The sequence below is a fragment of the Solenopsis invicta genome, chromosome 13 (genome assembly GCF_016802725.1).
Source record: "Solenopsis invicta isolate M01_SB chromosome 13, UNIL_Sinv_3.0, whole genome shotgun sequence".
Taxonomy (NCBI): domain Eukaryota; kingdom Metazoa; phylum Arthropoda; class Insecta; order Hymenoptera; family Formicidae; genus Solenopsis; species Solenopsis invicta.
In genome coordinates, this window is record NC_052676.1 from 11,371,691 (window position 1) to 11,387,172 (window position 15,482).

Consider the following 15,482-nt stretch of genomic DNA (forward strand, 5'->3'; position numbering starts at 1 on the left):
TGAGCAAACTACAATTTCCTGGAAAAGTGCCTCAGTTTTCATCTCCAAAAAAAAGCTCTTTTGGAAATCAGTTCCTTAGTAGAATGACCAATGATCTGATTAAACGTAAAAAGGAGAGAAATAGAGCCAGAAACAGTCGAACACTTTGGCAAGACACTGCTATAAGAAAATTTTCAGGGCGACCCCCAAAAGGAGGTATACTTTAGAAGTCACATGTACCAAAAACCAGAGTTGGACAGATTTTGTCACCAGAGCAGGAAATCGTGAAGTGTTTGACTTGACCTATAAGGTGTTGCAAAAACAAATTAATTTCAAAAAAGCTATGAAAAGTACGAGGTGTGTTCAAAAAGTATCGCGAATTTTGTGTTTTTTCAAAAATTATTTATTTATTCATGAATATCTATTTTGTCCCCTTCAAAGTAATCCCCATGAGATATTATACACTTGTGCCAACGGTTTTTCCAATCTTTGAAGCACTTCAAAAAATCATTTTTTTTTATCTTGTTCAGCTCCTCCTTCGATGCCGTCTTTATCTCGTCAAGCGTAGCGTAACGTCGTCCTTTCATGGGCCTCTTCAGTTTAGGGAACAAGAAAAAGTCACAGGGGGCCAGATCTGGGGAATACGGTGGCTGCGGCATCATTAGTGTGTTGTTTTTGGCCAAAAAGTCGCGCACAAGCAACGATGTGTGAGCAGGGGCGTTATCGTGGTGCAAAAGCCAATTTTTGTTCTTCCACAAATCCGGGCGTTTCTGGCGGATTGCTTCGCGCAAATTGCGCATAACTTGCAGGTAATATTCCTTATTGACCGTTCTACCCTGTGGCAAGAACTCATGATGCACCACGCCCCTGCAATCGAAGAAAACTGTCAGCAAAACTTTCACATTCGACCGAACTTGGCGCGCTTTTTTCGGTCTTGGTTCGTGCGGCAGCTTCCATTGAGATGATTGAGCTTTGGTTTCCACGTCATAACCATAAACCCACGATTCGTCACCAGTTATGACCCTCTGGAGCAAATTTGGGTCGTCGCGGACAGAGTCCAACATCTCATTAGCAATGTTCATGCGATGCTGTTTTTGGTCGCAATTGAGCAATTTTGGTACGAATTTCGCGGCGACCCGTCTCATGCCCAAATCAATGATAAAAATCGAATGGCACGAGCCAATCGATATGTTTAGGTCCTCAGCAACTTCTCTAACGGTGATTCGACGATTGGCCAATACCATTTTCTCCACTTCATTAATTTTTTCGTCTGTTGTTGAAGTGCTCGGGCGTCCGGCACGCTCTTCGTCGTTCACATCTTCTCGGCCTTCTGAGAACATTTTGTACCACCGATAAACGTTGCTTCGGTCCAAGGTAGCTTCTCCGTATGCCACAGTCAACATTCGGAATGCATCCGCGCACTTAATTTCGTTTTTCACACAAAATTTGATACAGGTTCTTTGATCCATTTTTTTGAATAGGTAAAAATCGAAGACGATCCAAAACACGTGCAAGCAAAGCAGCTGTCAACAATTAAGTGAACATTCAAAATGGCCGAGCTTGTCGGCATAAGTGAGAGACATGAGTACCAACATAACGCCACAAAAAGATCGAAATTCGAATATACGTAACCCGCGAAAATTCAAAATTCGCGATACTTTTTGAACACACCTCGTATTAGCACAGTTGGGTCCCACTGTGGACTGGAAGATTACAGCCCTAGCCGTATTGGATGATCTGGTTTCGGATTATCAGGAGGGGGATCGGCGTGACAGACAACTGGAAAGAGGTACCGAGGATGGGGAAAAAGTGTCTTGGTGGATTTGGAATAAGGTAAGAAGAGCGATAAAGATGCTTTTGAACCATAAAGCATCGTGTATGGACCTAATTAAATCACGTATGACTAAAAACCTGGTATAAAGGAAAGATTCGTGTGTCATTTGAAAGACTTTGATAACAGCTCTTTGGAACATAATAACTTTCCAACAATCTGAAAACAAAGTCTCACTACGTCTTTCTCAAGTCTGAAGACAGAGATTGAGCCTCAAAGCTTACCGTTCCATTTGTTTGCTGTCATTCTTAGGCAAAATCTTGGAAAGGTTTATCAAGCTAAAAGTAAAGTCATTTCTCGAAGATCCCCAGTTTACCTTTTCTAGACAGTATGGATATAGGTAAAAACGGTCGACGGTGGATGCAATCTCCGAGGTGAGAAGAATTGCCGCAACAAAAAAATATATAGTAAATATGTTCTCGCTATGTTTTCTTTGTATTATGTCATGGTGGCTTTCGATAACTTCTGGTGGCCCTTAATTATCAGGGAACTAGAATTTAGGAGAAGACCTCTTCCTGCGGGTCGTCGTTCGACAGATGATCAGCAGGGAGAGTGCCTGGAAAGCCGTCTGCTCCTTTTGCGAGCGAGTCATGTTGCAAAAGGAAGAGGCGGAGTGGGAGAGAGAGTGGAGGGAGAAAAACGCCGCTTTCCCTCCCGATAATGACGAGGAAGGGGGGGGGGGAGGCTAAGAGGAAAGGAGAAAAAAGAAAGAGAGTACCTCCCTCCCGGGCCACTCTGTCGGGATGCCGCCGCCGTCGTCGCGGAGATAATGACGACGAGACGCTACCGCCAGGCGGCGCATTTACCGAAGGGTCGCTGTCGCATCTTCACTCCCGATTAAATTGGAAAAAAGGGGGAGCAACGGCGGCAAGAAAGAAAACGCGGCAGCGCCTCTCGCCTCCTTTGCAAAGGGACCAGCATATAAAACCCAGAACAGGGCAGGGCGGGGAGACCTACAAGTACGTACTCCCCCGCCCACACAGAAGCCAGAGAGGCTGCCTTTTTCTTCTTGACACGGGGGGAAGGGCGTCCCGTGCATTAACCGGACGCCCTCCCCGGACCTCGCTGGGAGGGGGAAAAAGGAATTTCTCCCCTTTCCCCCTGACGTAAGTAGGGGAGTCCGCGCTGGAATTGGCCAGCGCGAGAAGGCCCAAGGCTCTTCGGCGAGGGCCGTATTCCTGGGTCATATCAACCAGGGGAAGAGGCGGTGTCTCCTTCCCCCGACCTGAGGCAGACCTGGCCTTTAAGCCCTGTCGGGGGCGCTTTACGTTGAGAGCGCCGCCGACGGGATGAGTCGGCTACTAGGCCGGCGGGTCCGGGGCACTCTGGAAGTATACTGCATGCGTTTCCAGAGCCCCCGAGCCAAAGGACCAGGACAGGACACCCGAAGGGGTTTTAGTGGGTAGGCCCCCGCCGGCAAGTTGTCGGCGGGGAAGAGCCTCACATAACCACCAAGCCTCCCTCGGGACCTGAGGTATGCGGTAACCTAACCTAATTTAACGCATTTTCCCTCCGTAAAAAAAAAGTTACTCGCTACACTCGGGAAATTGCATGCATGGGAGCGGGTAGAAGTAAGCGCAGAAATTGAGCGAAAGCGTTTATGCATATTAACTACTATTTATTGATATAAGCATAGGGGCAAAAGCAATGGGTTACGTAATACCATCAATGTTAAACGATAATACAACTTATCCAAAGCTATAACTAAATTAAAACTAGAATTAGGATTAAACTTAGATTGAAAATTAAAATTAGAGTTGGTCTCAAATTAGAATTAGAAATAGGATTGACTTGACGTTAACGTTAGATTTAGACTTGATCTCAAATTGGAAATAGAATAAAAACTTGAAGAAGTTAACGCGAACCGCTAAACGGATCAACGCAAACTGGTAGCTCGGACAGAACCCGGTCGTTAATGCTGCGACACGGAACTGTCTAGGCTATACTAACCCTGATCTTAAACTGCCCGGAGTCACGGACTGCATCCTTAGGTATACAATTTCTTAGATAAAGCTTGAGAAAAAGAGCGGCAAATCGGTACTCTTAATGGAGGTTAATGCTAATGTATCCACCACTCAAATTTCTTCTATAAAGAAACTCAAATTTTATGGCTCTCAAGTGCCGTGCAAGCGGACTTCTCCGCCGCAACTATGCGGTACTAAAAAATGACAAAAGAATGTCAGTTCACGATTTTATGACTTTAACGGTCGCGCGACAGAGTTCTCTGTCGCGGTGGCTTTCAAGTACCGTGCGAGGGGACTTCTTCGCCGCGACCATCCGGCACTGTAAAATGTTGAATTGACATGAGTCTATGATTTTACTACTTTCAAATGTCGTAGGCGCAGCTTCTCTCTAGCGACCCTCCGTCACTGGAAAATGTTGGGTATGACTTTACGACTTACTGGCCGTGCGTACAGATCACTTTTACCGCGACTATCCGGCACAGAAAAATGTTGGATTGACATTAGTCTATGATTTTACTTACTGACCGTGTGTGTAGATCACTCTGCCGCGGTAATCTGGCACCAGAAAAATGTAAAGAACGCGACCCGACAGTTTGAATTTATCGTTACTAAATGCCGACTTGCCGGTCTGCATAATGTCAATGTCGAAAAAAGTATAGCCGCGGCGTCGCGGACGTGACACTTTCAACAATTAAAAACAAGTTATAAATAAAGAAATTATTATTTTTACAAAATATTGTTTACTTAAGATTTCTTTATAAATATTTTAAAGAAATTTCTGTCAAGCAATGATTACTAACTTTTCAACAGAATGGTGATGACTAATTGACGTCGCAAATAAAACTGGAAATATTACTTTTTTGGACATATTTATACAACTTAAATGACGCAATTACATAAATTTATCCACTGCGCAAATAGGTTAAACGTTAGAAAGTAGATTTTCAAGATTGTATTTATCGTCTGGTATCCAAAATATAGCCTAGTCTAGTTATCAATGTGACTTTGCATTATTAAACATAAAAAAATAGAATTCCAGGAAATATCTTATATATCGTCTGGTATGCAAAATAGCGTGAATAAAATATATTGACCACTACGATCAGCTATTCTACAGTACAAAATTAAATAAATTTTATTTAATTGTAAGATATTTTGTAAAAATAATAATTTCTCTACATAAAAACCCGTTTTTAATTATTCAAAGTATTACATACATACTTTAACATTGCCAAAAATGTTTGACTTATTTTAGGTCGAGTTTGTAACGAACCGCTTTCCGACCCCTCCCGGACCGCCTAACCGTCCGAACCGTCCGGCCGAACATCCGCCGGACGGCAGTTAAACGGCGCATAGCGCCTAATAAATATTGTAATATCGGAGCGAACGAGCGATCGCTCCCACGCTCTCGTCTTCGCGCGCACGTTCCCGCTCTCGTTCCCGCGCCGTCCGTGGCCACTCTATGCGCGCGTGGTCCGAAGCGAGAAACCCGAGATCGAGTGGCGGGGATGCTGCCGCCGGACCGCTCCGCCGTAACGCGCCGCGCATCCCCGTCGCCTCGATTCTCGGGTATATAAGGCGACGTTCGCCGGAGGCAGGGACCTGATCCGCTTCTGGCCGGTCCGCCGAATAGAAGCTTCCCCAGGTTGTTATCGAGATCGAGCGCCTCGGTCTCTGCTAAGCCACTTAGCTAGCAACCGCTTCCGCCTCCGATCCTAGATCCGTTTCCCGACTCGTCGACCTGGGCTCAAGAACAACTTGGACCCTGTCAAGCCACTTGACACGAAGGCGATTTTCCATCCGATCCGCCTCCCGAGTCCGACGCCACCTCACGTACGGGGGTACGGTGCTCCGTGCCTCCACCAAGCGCACTTGGCGTGAGGAGGTGTCCTCCGGCGATCATTCGCGGTATTAACCGCCTCGCGACGGGCCGCGCGACAAACCGACAACAATACACGGATCCGTGTACGCGCCGCGCTCATCGCACCTCGCGCCGCGTCTCACCCGAGCGTCACGGCCATAATAACAAGGCCGCCGAAATTCGGGGAAAAACACTCGACAAAGTTCCGCAAACCGCGTCTCGCGCGACAGGTGTACCCGATGTAAATAGATTCCCGTGCTTTGTAGATAGTTTCCCGTACTGCATATACCGAGCCGATAACTATATCTTTAAGTCCGACTTTCTGTATCACGTCCGTCCGCGCGCTTAGCTGATTTAAGTTCCGAATGTCCGTATCGCGTCCGTCCGCGCGCTTAAATCCGAATTTCTGTACCGCGTCCGTCCACGCGTCTAGATGATTTAAGTTCCGAATCTCTGTATTGCGTCCGTCCGCGCGTTTAGCTGGTTTTTGAAACCCACGTCTTGACCACCGCCCGAGCGCAGCTCCGGATTTTCCCGAGCCTCGTACCGGTAACCGTACCGCGTACTGGTAACCGCTGATGTAAATACACCGAATTTATGTAAAATAAACACACTGATATTTACCAACTTAAAACACGTCTAATTCCTCCAGGCGACCTTTCGCGCCCGCTCCTGTACCGTCGACCGTCCGTGCGCGAAGTACGGTCGTTACAAGTTAAAAAATCTTATTATTGTTTTGTTATTTCAATTATTATTATTATTGTATTATTATTATTATTATTATTATTATTATTATTATTATTAAAAAACTATTATTTTAATATTCATTGTACTATACTGATTTGCTTTCAACGCTTTTTCGCGTAATTAGCGACGTTAGCTAAACATATGAGATGAATCCGCACATGTAGCGTATATATAAGGAGTTTGATATTATTTTATAAAAAATAGTACATCGGAAAAACACTTTATTATATATGGTTGGATTTGTATAAAAATAAGTTATAAATCTGTCATTAAAATATTTAAAAATTTTAAAAAACAAAGTAGTGGAAGAACGTATTAAAAAAATTTAAAAAAAAAAATTTATCACTGTTATAAAGTACTCTTCGAGCCGTTTAACTTTCAGTCAGAACATTTTTTTCTATCTTTTATAGTTTCGACATTACACGCTTTAAAAAAAAACCGATATTTTTTTCAAAGGTTGTTTCACCTCCTAAAGTAAGATTGAGTACATATAAAAAAGTACGTGTCTCTTATTTTGATTTGTACGACAACGTATTAAAGATTCGTCAAAATCGAAGGAAGACACTTCCATAGTGCACAAACGGGTGCTCGTACTATGCGTTATAGAGTGGCTTTTAATCATTTTTGAAAAATGGAAATGTCGCATTGTTACTTTGTCATACAGGGTGATTCAAAATAACCTATTGGTCCCGAAGCTGGCTTATTCGTAATCGAATTCTGAGACGATTTTTCCTTTTGCAAAAATTTGTCCGGAGCTTAGTTTTCAAGTTACAATAAGAATTAGTTAGCGTATGACGGGTTAGGTACAAGTGGTAGACAGGGGCGGCGCGACTCACTGTTACACGTGGGTGTTTCCGTGGGGCACCTCCTGTGCTCAAATGACTGACAAAAGTACATGGACAGCACATTCCTATTTAAACTTTCTCTCTCTCTCTCTCTCTCTCTCTCTCTCTCTCTCTCTCTTTGTCACTTTAATTATGCTACATTTAACTTGTCAAATTTCGATCTGTCATCCAGCCGTCAAATATCGGGATAACCGTGAAATCTTCAAGCAAGTTTACATTATTATAATAAATGTACGCCCGCGAATAATAAAAATTAATGCAAATTAGATTACTTAAATGTGCACTTGCAAGTTAAAAGTAGCACTTTTAAAACGCACAAAAAGGGATAGAAAGAAGAGAGAGAGAGAGATGGAGGGGGCTTTGAACAAGTTTAAGCACGTTTACTTACGCACACGGCGATCAGCTTATTGTTTCCACGATGCGACAGTTCAATTTAAATTTGTCCTTTATCCAGATCTATCCCTCGAAGTTGTTTCATAGTTCACCACATTTACACTATTTACTCTGCATTTGATTGATAAACGCGGAACTACGCGACGAACCGATCGATCGACTTTATTAATTACTATTAATTACTACTGTAAACACTATAATCATTTGATGCGTTAAAATTACTCGAAGAAACACGTATTTACGTTACGATTACACAACACGAGTTCACTCGACGATATGAAGCAGTCGACTGAATGTTATTGGTTATGTCGTTATAAGAGTGTCGAATGATTGGTTAAAGCTATAAGTCAAAACGCGGTAATTCAAAATGATGCAAGGTATCTTTCTTAGTAAAGAGAAGCGCCGATAATCCGGCTTCTAATGACACGTGTAAATTATATTTAGATTTGTTTACATGAGCTCTTTTTCGTGTGCGGTTGCCATCCAGTGGCATGTCTAATCGTGCAAGGTATCTTTCTTAGTAAAGATAAGCGCCGATAATTCGGCTGCTGCACGTTGAAACAATATTTAGATTTGTTTACGTGAGCTCTTTTTCGTGAGCGGTTACCACCCAGTGGCATGTCTAATCGTGCAAGGTATCTGTCTTAGTAAAGATAAGCGCCGATAATCCGGCTGCTGCACGTTGAAAGAATATTTAGATGATGCAAGAGGGAAGTGTTAATATTTAGATCGATTAAACAAAACTCATGTTTCGGTTATAAGTTTGGCGAATGTATTATACGGTCAGTCTCGATGTGGACACCGAATCAGTCATAATAGTTACTCTCTAAAAAAATGGTTGATCATATTGAAGTTCACATTAAACGCAATCAAAATACATGCAAGTGCTCCGAGAAAGCGTGTGATACGTACTAAAAACTGAAAAAATGGAAAATAGTGAGCGAGTGGAACGCGAACTGCTCGAGCAATGCTCGCAGATTGCAAATTTAGCTGAATGTTTCGAGTGGTTGCAACGATGCGACGAGTACCTCGCGCAGCTCGAAGAACATTGTAGTGCCAAACGTCCTCGACTCGCCGTGGGAAAAAGACAATCACTTGTGTCAAGAATCGCGCGACTCAAAGGTGACAAAGCGCAGTTAAAAAGACGTTTCATGCACGTTGGTGGCAATTATGCAAGCACTGGCGCTGATGATAAGCAATCGCTCGTATGGCGCGAGATCGAGACCGCGTTCAAGAATCGCATTGTGACTGGCGCTGTTATTAACATTGATTATATCGAGCCGCGACATTTTTTGGAGGACGCCAGTGATTTGGTGATTGAGCGAGTGCAAGACGCTATCGCGAAACATGATAGTGCAAAGGTAAACACCGTATTTAATGGTGAATATGTTAATAATCATGATGAACGTAATATTAAAAATATCGCTACGAGGAACAATGAACTTTATCGATCGTCAAATTTGCGCGAGTGGTATCAGCAGAGTGTCATCGATGTCACATTGGCGATGCTCGACGAGTTCCAAGAACGCGATAGTGGTTGGGCTCTTACGCGAATACTGAATTTAACGGTAAACATTAATAAACATAATCCCATGCATGCGGGATGTTGCATCGAATTGCCGCGGGGAATAAAGAATAAACGTGCCGTGATTAATGTGCAATCGAAAGACAATGCGTGTTTCGCGTGGTCGGTAGTGGCCGCTCTGTACCCTGTCGAAAGACATGCAGACTGGGAGTCGTCATATCCGCATTATTCGACTGTTTTGAAGTTTGACGATATACAATTTCCAATGAACATTAAAGACATTGGAAAATTTGAACGATTAAACGACGTGTCGGTAAATGTGTACGGTACCGAATTCGACAGAAAAGAAAAGAAACTACGCGTATTCCCGATAAGACTCACCAAGGATAAGAAGAAGAAGCATGCCAATCTACTGTACTTGGAAGATGAATGTGAGAACAGCCTCAGCCACTTTGCGTGGATTAAGAACCTGTCACGACTGGTCAGTTTACAGCTGAACAATAATAAAAGAAGAAAGTACATCTGTGATCGGTAAGTGTAATAATAAAATCTGTTAAAAAAAAAAAATATTTCTCACTTATAAAAATTATTTTAATTTTAAAAATCGTCTTCTATTTTTTTATAGTTGTCTGCATTACTTCAGCTCAGAAGAAAAGTTGCAGTCACACAAAGTGGATTGTCAGCAATTAAACGACTGCGCCGTTCTACTACCGAGCGAGGATAACAAGTGGCTTGTATTCGATAATTACAACAACAAGGAGAGTGTACCCTTCGTTGTTTATTCAGATTTGGAGTGCGTACTGCGGAAGATTGACCCAGGAACAGAGAACACTTCAAATTTCCCGTATCAGCATCACGAGGTATTTAGTATAGCATATTATGTTAAGTGCTCATACGACGACGCGTTGTCAGAGTATCACTTTCGTCGCGATAACGATTGCGTCGTGTGGTTCGCGAAAGAACTCGAAAACCTGGCGCATAGCGTGAAAGCCAGAATATCCGCCAATGTTCCTATGGAATCATTAACTAAAGAGCAGCAAGAGGCATACAGTAACGCGAGGATTGTCATATCTGTGAAAAACCGTTCGCACCGAATAGTATACGTGTGCGCGATCATTGCCATTTGACAGGGTCTTACCGTGGTCCAGCTCATTCAGATTGTAATTTAAATTACAAAAATTCATACGTTATTCCGATCGTATTTCATAATTTATCTGGTTACGATGCACATTTCATCATAAAAGAAATTGCCACCACGTTCGAAGGCAAAATCGATTTACTACCGATAAATAAAGAAAAATATATATCTTTTACCAAATATGTTGAAAATACTTGTGATAAAGACATAATTTTCAAAAATGCACGAAATTGTATACGGCTACGGTTCATCGATTCGTACAAGTTTTTAAGTTCAAGTCTTGACAAATTGGCATCGTTTTTAAGTCTTGATAAATTAAAAATTTCTCATTCGGAATTTTCCTCGTTATCAAACGAAGACTTTGAATTGTTGACACGCAAAGGTGTCTTTCCATACGAATACGTGGATAATGTTGACAAACTGTATGAAACGCAACTGCCACCGCGTGAATCATTTTATAGTTCTCTTACCAAGCAGACGGTATCACAGACAGATTATGCTCATGCTCAGAAAGTTTGGCAGCGGTTCTCAATCAAAACCCTGGGTGAATACAGCGACCTATATCTCAAGACCGATGTCTTATTATTGGCTGATATTTTTCAAAACTTCCGCGAAAGTAGCATTAATAGTTATGGTCTTGATCCCGCGCATTATTACACATTGCCAGGCTACACTTGGGATGCAATGTTGAAACTAACACGCGTAAGATTTGAGTTGCTCACCGATATAGACATGATCTTATTTATAGAACGCGGTATACGCGGTGGTTTGAGTCAATGCTCCGGTAGATATGCTAAAGCCAATAATAAGTACATGCGTTCTTACGATCCATCGAAACCATCGTCTTATCTAATGTATTTTGACATAAACAATATGTATGGTTTTGCGATGTGTCAACCATTACCATACGGTGAGTTTCAATGGATCGAAAACGTTGACAATTTTGACGTGAACGCGATCGCTTCGGATTCGCCCACTGGGTATGTGCTAGAAGTCGATCTCACATATCCACAATGTCTGCACGATCGACACACTGACTTACCTTTCTGTCCTACACACGATAAACCGCCAGGATCACGGCAGAAAAAACTTCTCGCAACGTTGTACGATAAAAAGCGGTATGTGATACATTACCGTTATTTGCAACAATGCACGCGCAATGGGCTTAGCGTAACAAAAATTCATCGCGTATTACAGTTTGCTCAATCTCCATGGCTTCGCGATTATATAGAATTGAACACAAAATTTAGAATGAGCGCAAAAAATGATTTCGAAAAGAATTTGTACAAATTGATGAACAACGCCGTGTTTGGAAAAACTATGGAAAACGTACGAAATCACGTAGACGTAAAATTATTGACAAAATGGGAAGGACGTTACGGTGCAGAGGCAATAATCGCTAAACCAAATTTTCACAGCCGCAGCGTCTTTGCGGAAAATTTTGTTGCCGTCGAACTGCGTAAACTCGAGGTGAAGTTTAACAAGCCGATTTATGTGGGTATGTGCATACTTGACATATCAAAAATCTGCTTGTACGAATTTCATCACGAATATATGTTTCCGCTATATAAAGACAAGTGCAAATTGTTATATTCAGATACCGATAGTCTTGTTTATTTCCTCGAGTGCGATGATATTTATTCAACGATGAAACGTGATATAGCGAGATATGATACAAGCGATTATCCCGCAGACAACCCGGTATGCCTCTCGCGAATAAAAAAGTCCTCGGTCTAATGAAAGACGAAAACAACTGTGCGATCATGACCGAATTTGTAGGGCTTAGAGCAAAGATGTACGCGATCAAAGTAGATGGTAAAAAGGATACCAAAAAAGCGAAAGGTGTGAAAAACAATGTAGTAGCGCGAACTATTACTTTTGAAGATTATATGCGATGTTTGAACGATGAAATAGAAATAACTCGTAGCCAATCGTATATACGTTCGAAGCTGCATCAAGTGTTTACAGTTTCAGAATCCAAAGTGGCGCTCTCGCCATATGATGATAAAAGATACCTTGTTCCATCATAATTAACAAATACATTACCATGGGGACATTGGCAGATACAATTATAATCATAAGATGTTCTCACATTTTTACAAATATTATGCATTTTAATCTTTTATTGTATTACATTTTTTTTGTATTTCTTACACGGTTAATATGCTAGTAATATTTTATATAAGTATGTTATTCATACTTTATATTTTGTTTTATATTCTGTATGCTTCGTTTTATACATCTTATGTATTGTTTCATATATGTTACACGCTTAATATATATTTGACGTTTTATGAATAAGATATTTTTGATATTTTTTCAAATTTTAGATATACGTTTTTTTAAATAAAAATTTTTATATGACATTTTGTATTAATAAGGATAGAAGAAGTATAAAGACCTAAAAATTGTTTGTATTCATTTGATATATTTTGTAAACGCTAATATGATATAAAATATATACATATTTAATTGAAATAAATCAAATAACATCTTTTTTATTTATCCATGAGTTGTGCGAATCATCGAATCCCAGCCACTTGACGTAAACCTTGTTTCCTTTCTTCTTTATTATCTTCTCTACCAGGTATACATTTGGATGAGTCGTGCGATGCAACTCGTACTCATAGAAGGCACCCGCTATTTGTTTACCGCGATAATCTTCCAGGAGATAAGTTACGGGATTAGTGCGCTGTACTTTAACGATCTTAAACACCTCGGTGGTCCAATTGGGGGTGTACCCCTTAGAGAATGTCGTTTTGTGCTTGCTCACGCGCACCGAATTGTTTACTTTGAATTTCGCGGGTCCCATGATTTTTATGTGAGAGTATACAGTGCTCAGGAGTTTTTCAGCAACTTCCGAATTAACGTCGACTGGTCGCATTCCGATAGTACGATGCCTGCGGTTGTTGTAATCCGACACCAGACGCGGCAGCTCGTTGACCCACTTGTGCGACCCATTAAGTGTAAACATACGCCACATATCGTTCTTAAGTGTGCGATTCCGTCTCTCTATTATCGATGCTTTTAAAACCGAATATGTAGAATAATGATTAATGTCATGCTTTTTCAAGACTTTTTGCACATCGACGTTATAAAATTCCTTTCCCATATCCGTTTGTAAATTTTTCGGGCATCTTCCGCTCTCTCGAATTATCTTGGCGATTGCGTCAGCCGTCTCACGCCCGGCCTTGCTCTTGAGCGGTACTGCCCAGGCGTATTTACTCAACGCATCGATGACGGTAAGTATGTAATTATGACCTCTATTGTACTTTGAATAGGAACGCATCTAGACGATATCAGCTTGCCAAAGATCGTTGAATCCTTTGATTATAACATGTCTTCTAGGAAAATTGCGTCTAGCTGACGCGTGTAATTCTTCGACGATTCCTCGCCTCTCGCAGCTTATTGTTTTCTTCGATGAACTCATATTTCGGCGCGTAAACGAATTGCATTACGACTGACTCGTTTAGCGGTTACACGATGTAATTTATAATGTCGACATTGCAAAGTTCCTCTACTTTTGTTTAAAAAAACGTTTTTTCTCCATTTATCAGTATTTTCTGTCTTCCTTTAATAACTTTTCTTTTCTTCCGGTTTCTGTCAATTAAATAATTTTTCATACTCATTTTTGACTCGATCTACGGCCATTCGATAACCATCCTTCACTCGTTCTTGTGTCTTTTCATAGCGATCCTGAGCCGATCGATAATTGTCTGACAACCGTTCTTGAAACGTCCGATTTTTATTTAAGAATCGTTCAAAGTCATTCGTTAAACGTTCGTAACCGTCTTTTCGACGTTCATTGCTGCTCATTTTTGTCGTCTATCGCACGTCCTTCTCAAACAAAATCAACCTCTCGTCTGACTCGTTTCGTGGGTATACGATTTAATTTATAATTATGCCAGCTTCACGAAGTTCTTCTACGATGGACAACATCTCGTTGCCGTGAGCGTCGTTGCCCGCTCGATGTGAAGCGTCTAGCAATCGTAGATGATCTACTAATTCGTTGGGATCGTCCCAGTGCACGTAATCAATCGCGTTGTCGTTTAGTATCATAGCGCGAGGTAATCCCTTTCCGGATTTATTCGTTCTCTTTGGTGTAGATTCGATTGACATCAATGGTGCAATCACGTATCTATACTTGTATCCTTTGTTGCCTCGTAGTCGACTCTCCGCGGTGTAATTACGTCTATGTACGTTTGTAGTTAACAATATGCTCTTGTACTTTTGCAAATCGTCCTCCTTATAGAGAAAATCATCGGGGAGTCTCTTAAAAATCAACTCGTAAAGACCGGGTGTGCCAGCGTATCGCACACCATCGATAATTATGTTATCATTGATGTCCACGTCAAACTTTTTATTACCAAGCATCATTCCATTCTTGTCGAGACGAACACCATACACGGTGTCTATAATTTTCTCTTTTCCACCACCGCTGAAGAAATCTCCAATGTACTTTTGACCGAGCGGGCCAAAATGCTCAGACAACGTTTTTCGACCTTCCAACGTTTGCATCTGATGTTGAACCGACGTTCCAAACGAATCGTCTGTGGTTTCGAAAACGTCCTCGAGAGCCTTGTTAGTTAATGTTGCTGGACCAATCATCGTACGCGGTGTTGACGTTATCGCTGGTGAATCCATTGCGTCGTACGCTTGTTCAAAACGTTGCTTTTTGCTCGATGTTGCTTTCGACAATTCGTAAGATGCACCATCGTCGTCATCGTCGTCGCTCGGTCTTTTCTTAATTATTCTTTCTTCCTTGATTTCTTCTTTTCTTTTAATCGGCTGAGATTCCTCGACAATCTGTTTCAGAGGTGCGACGATGGGCTTGAAACGTCTCTCCATTGCAATTTCCTCCTCGATCCTGCCGGTTTTTATAGCGCGATGTTTCTTGCGGATCGCATCGCTCGTTTTTTCAATCTCCCTCGCGAGTTGCTCACGCTTGCGTATATCTTTGTTATTTTCCGCCATGTTAACGTTCAACGTTGACGTATCGATAATGACTAATCATTTTGCGGTACCGCGAACTCGTTAAATCCTTTTCTGTATCGTCCGTTACTAAGCGCGCTGTCCTTGTCTATCACTAGAAATCCATACTTTTGTTGCCAACAAGCACGGCACAAAGCACAAAATTCGTCGTACGACATGTCGGTGTTTACGTGATCGTTGTAAACGTGTTTGAGGTTGGTACCATCC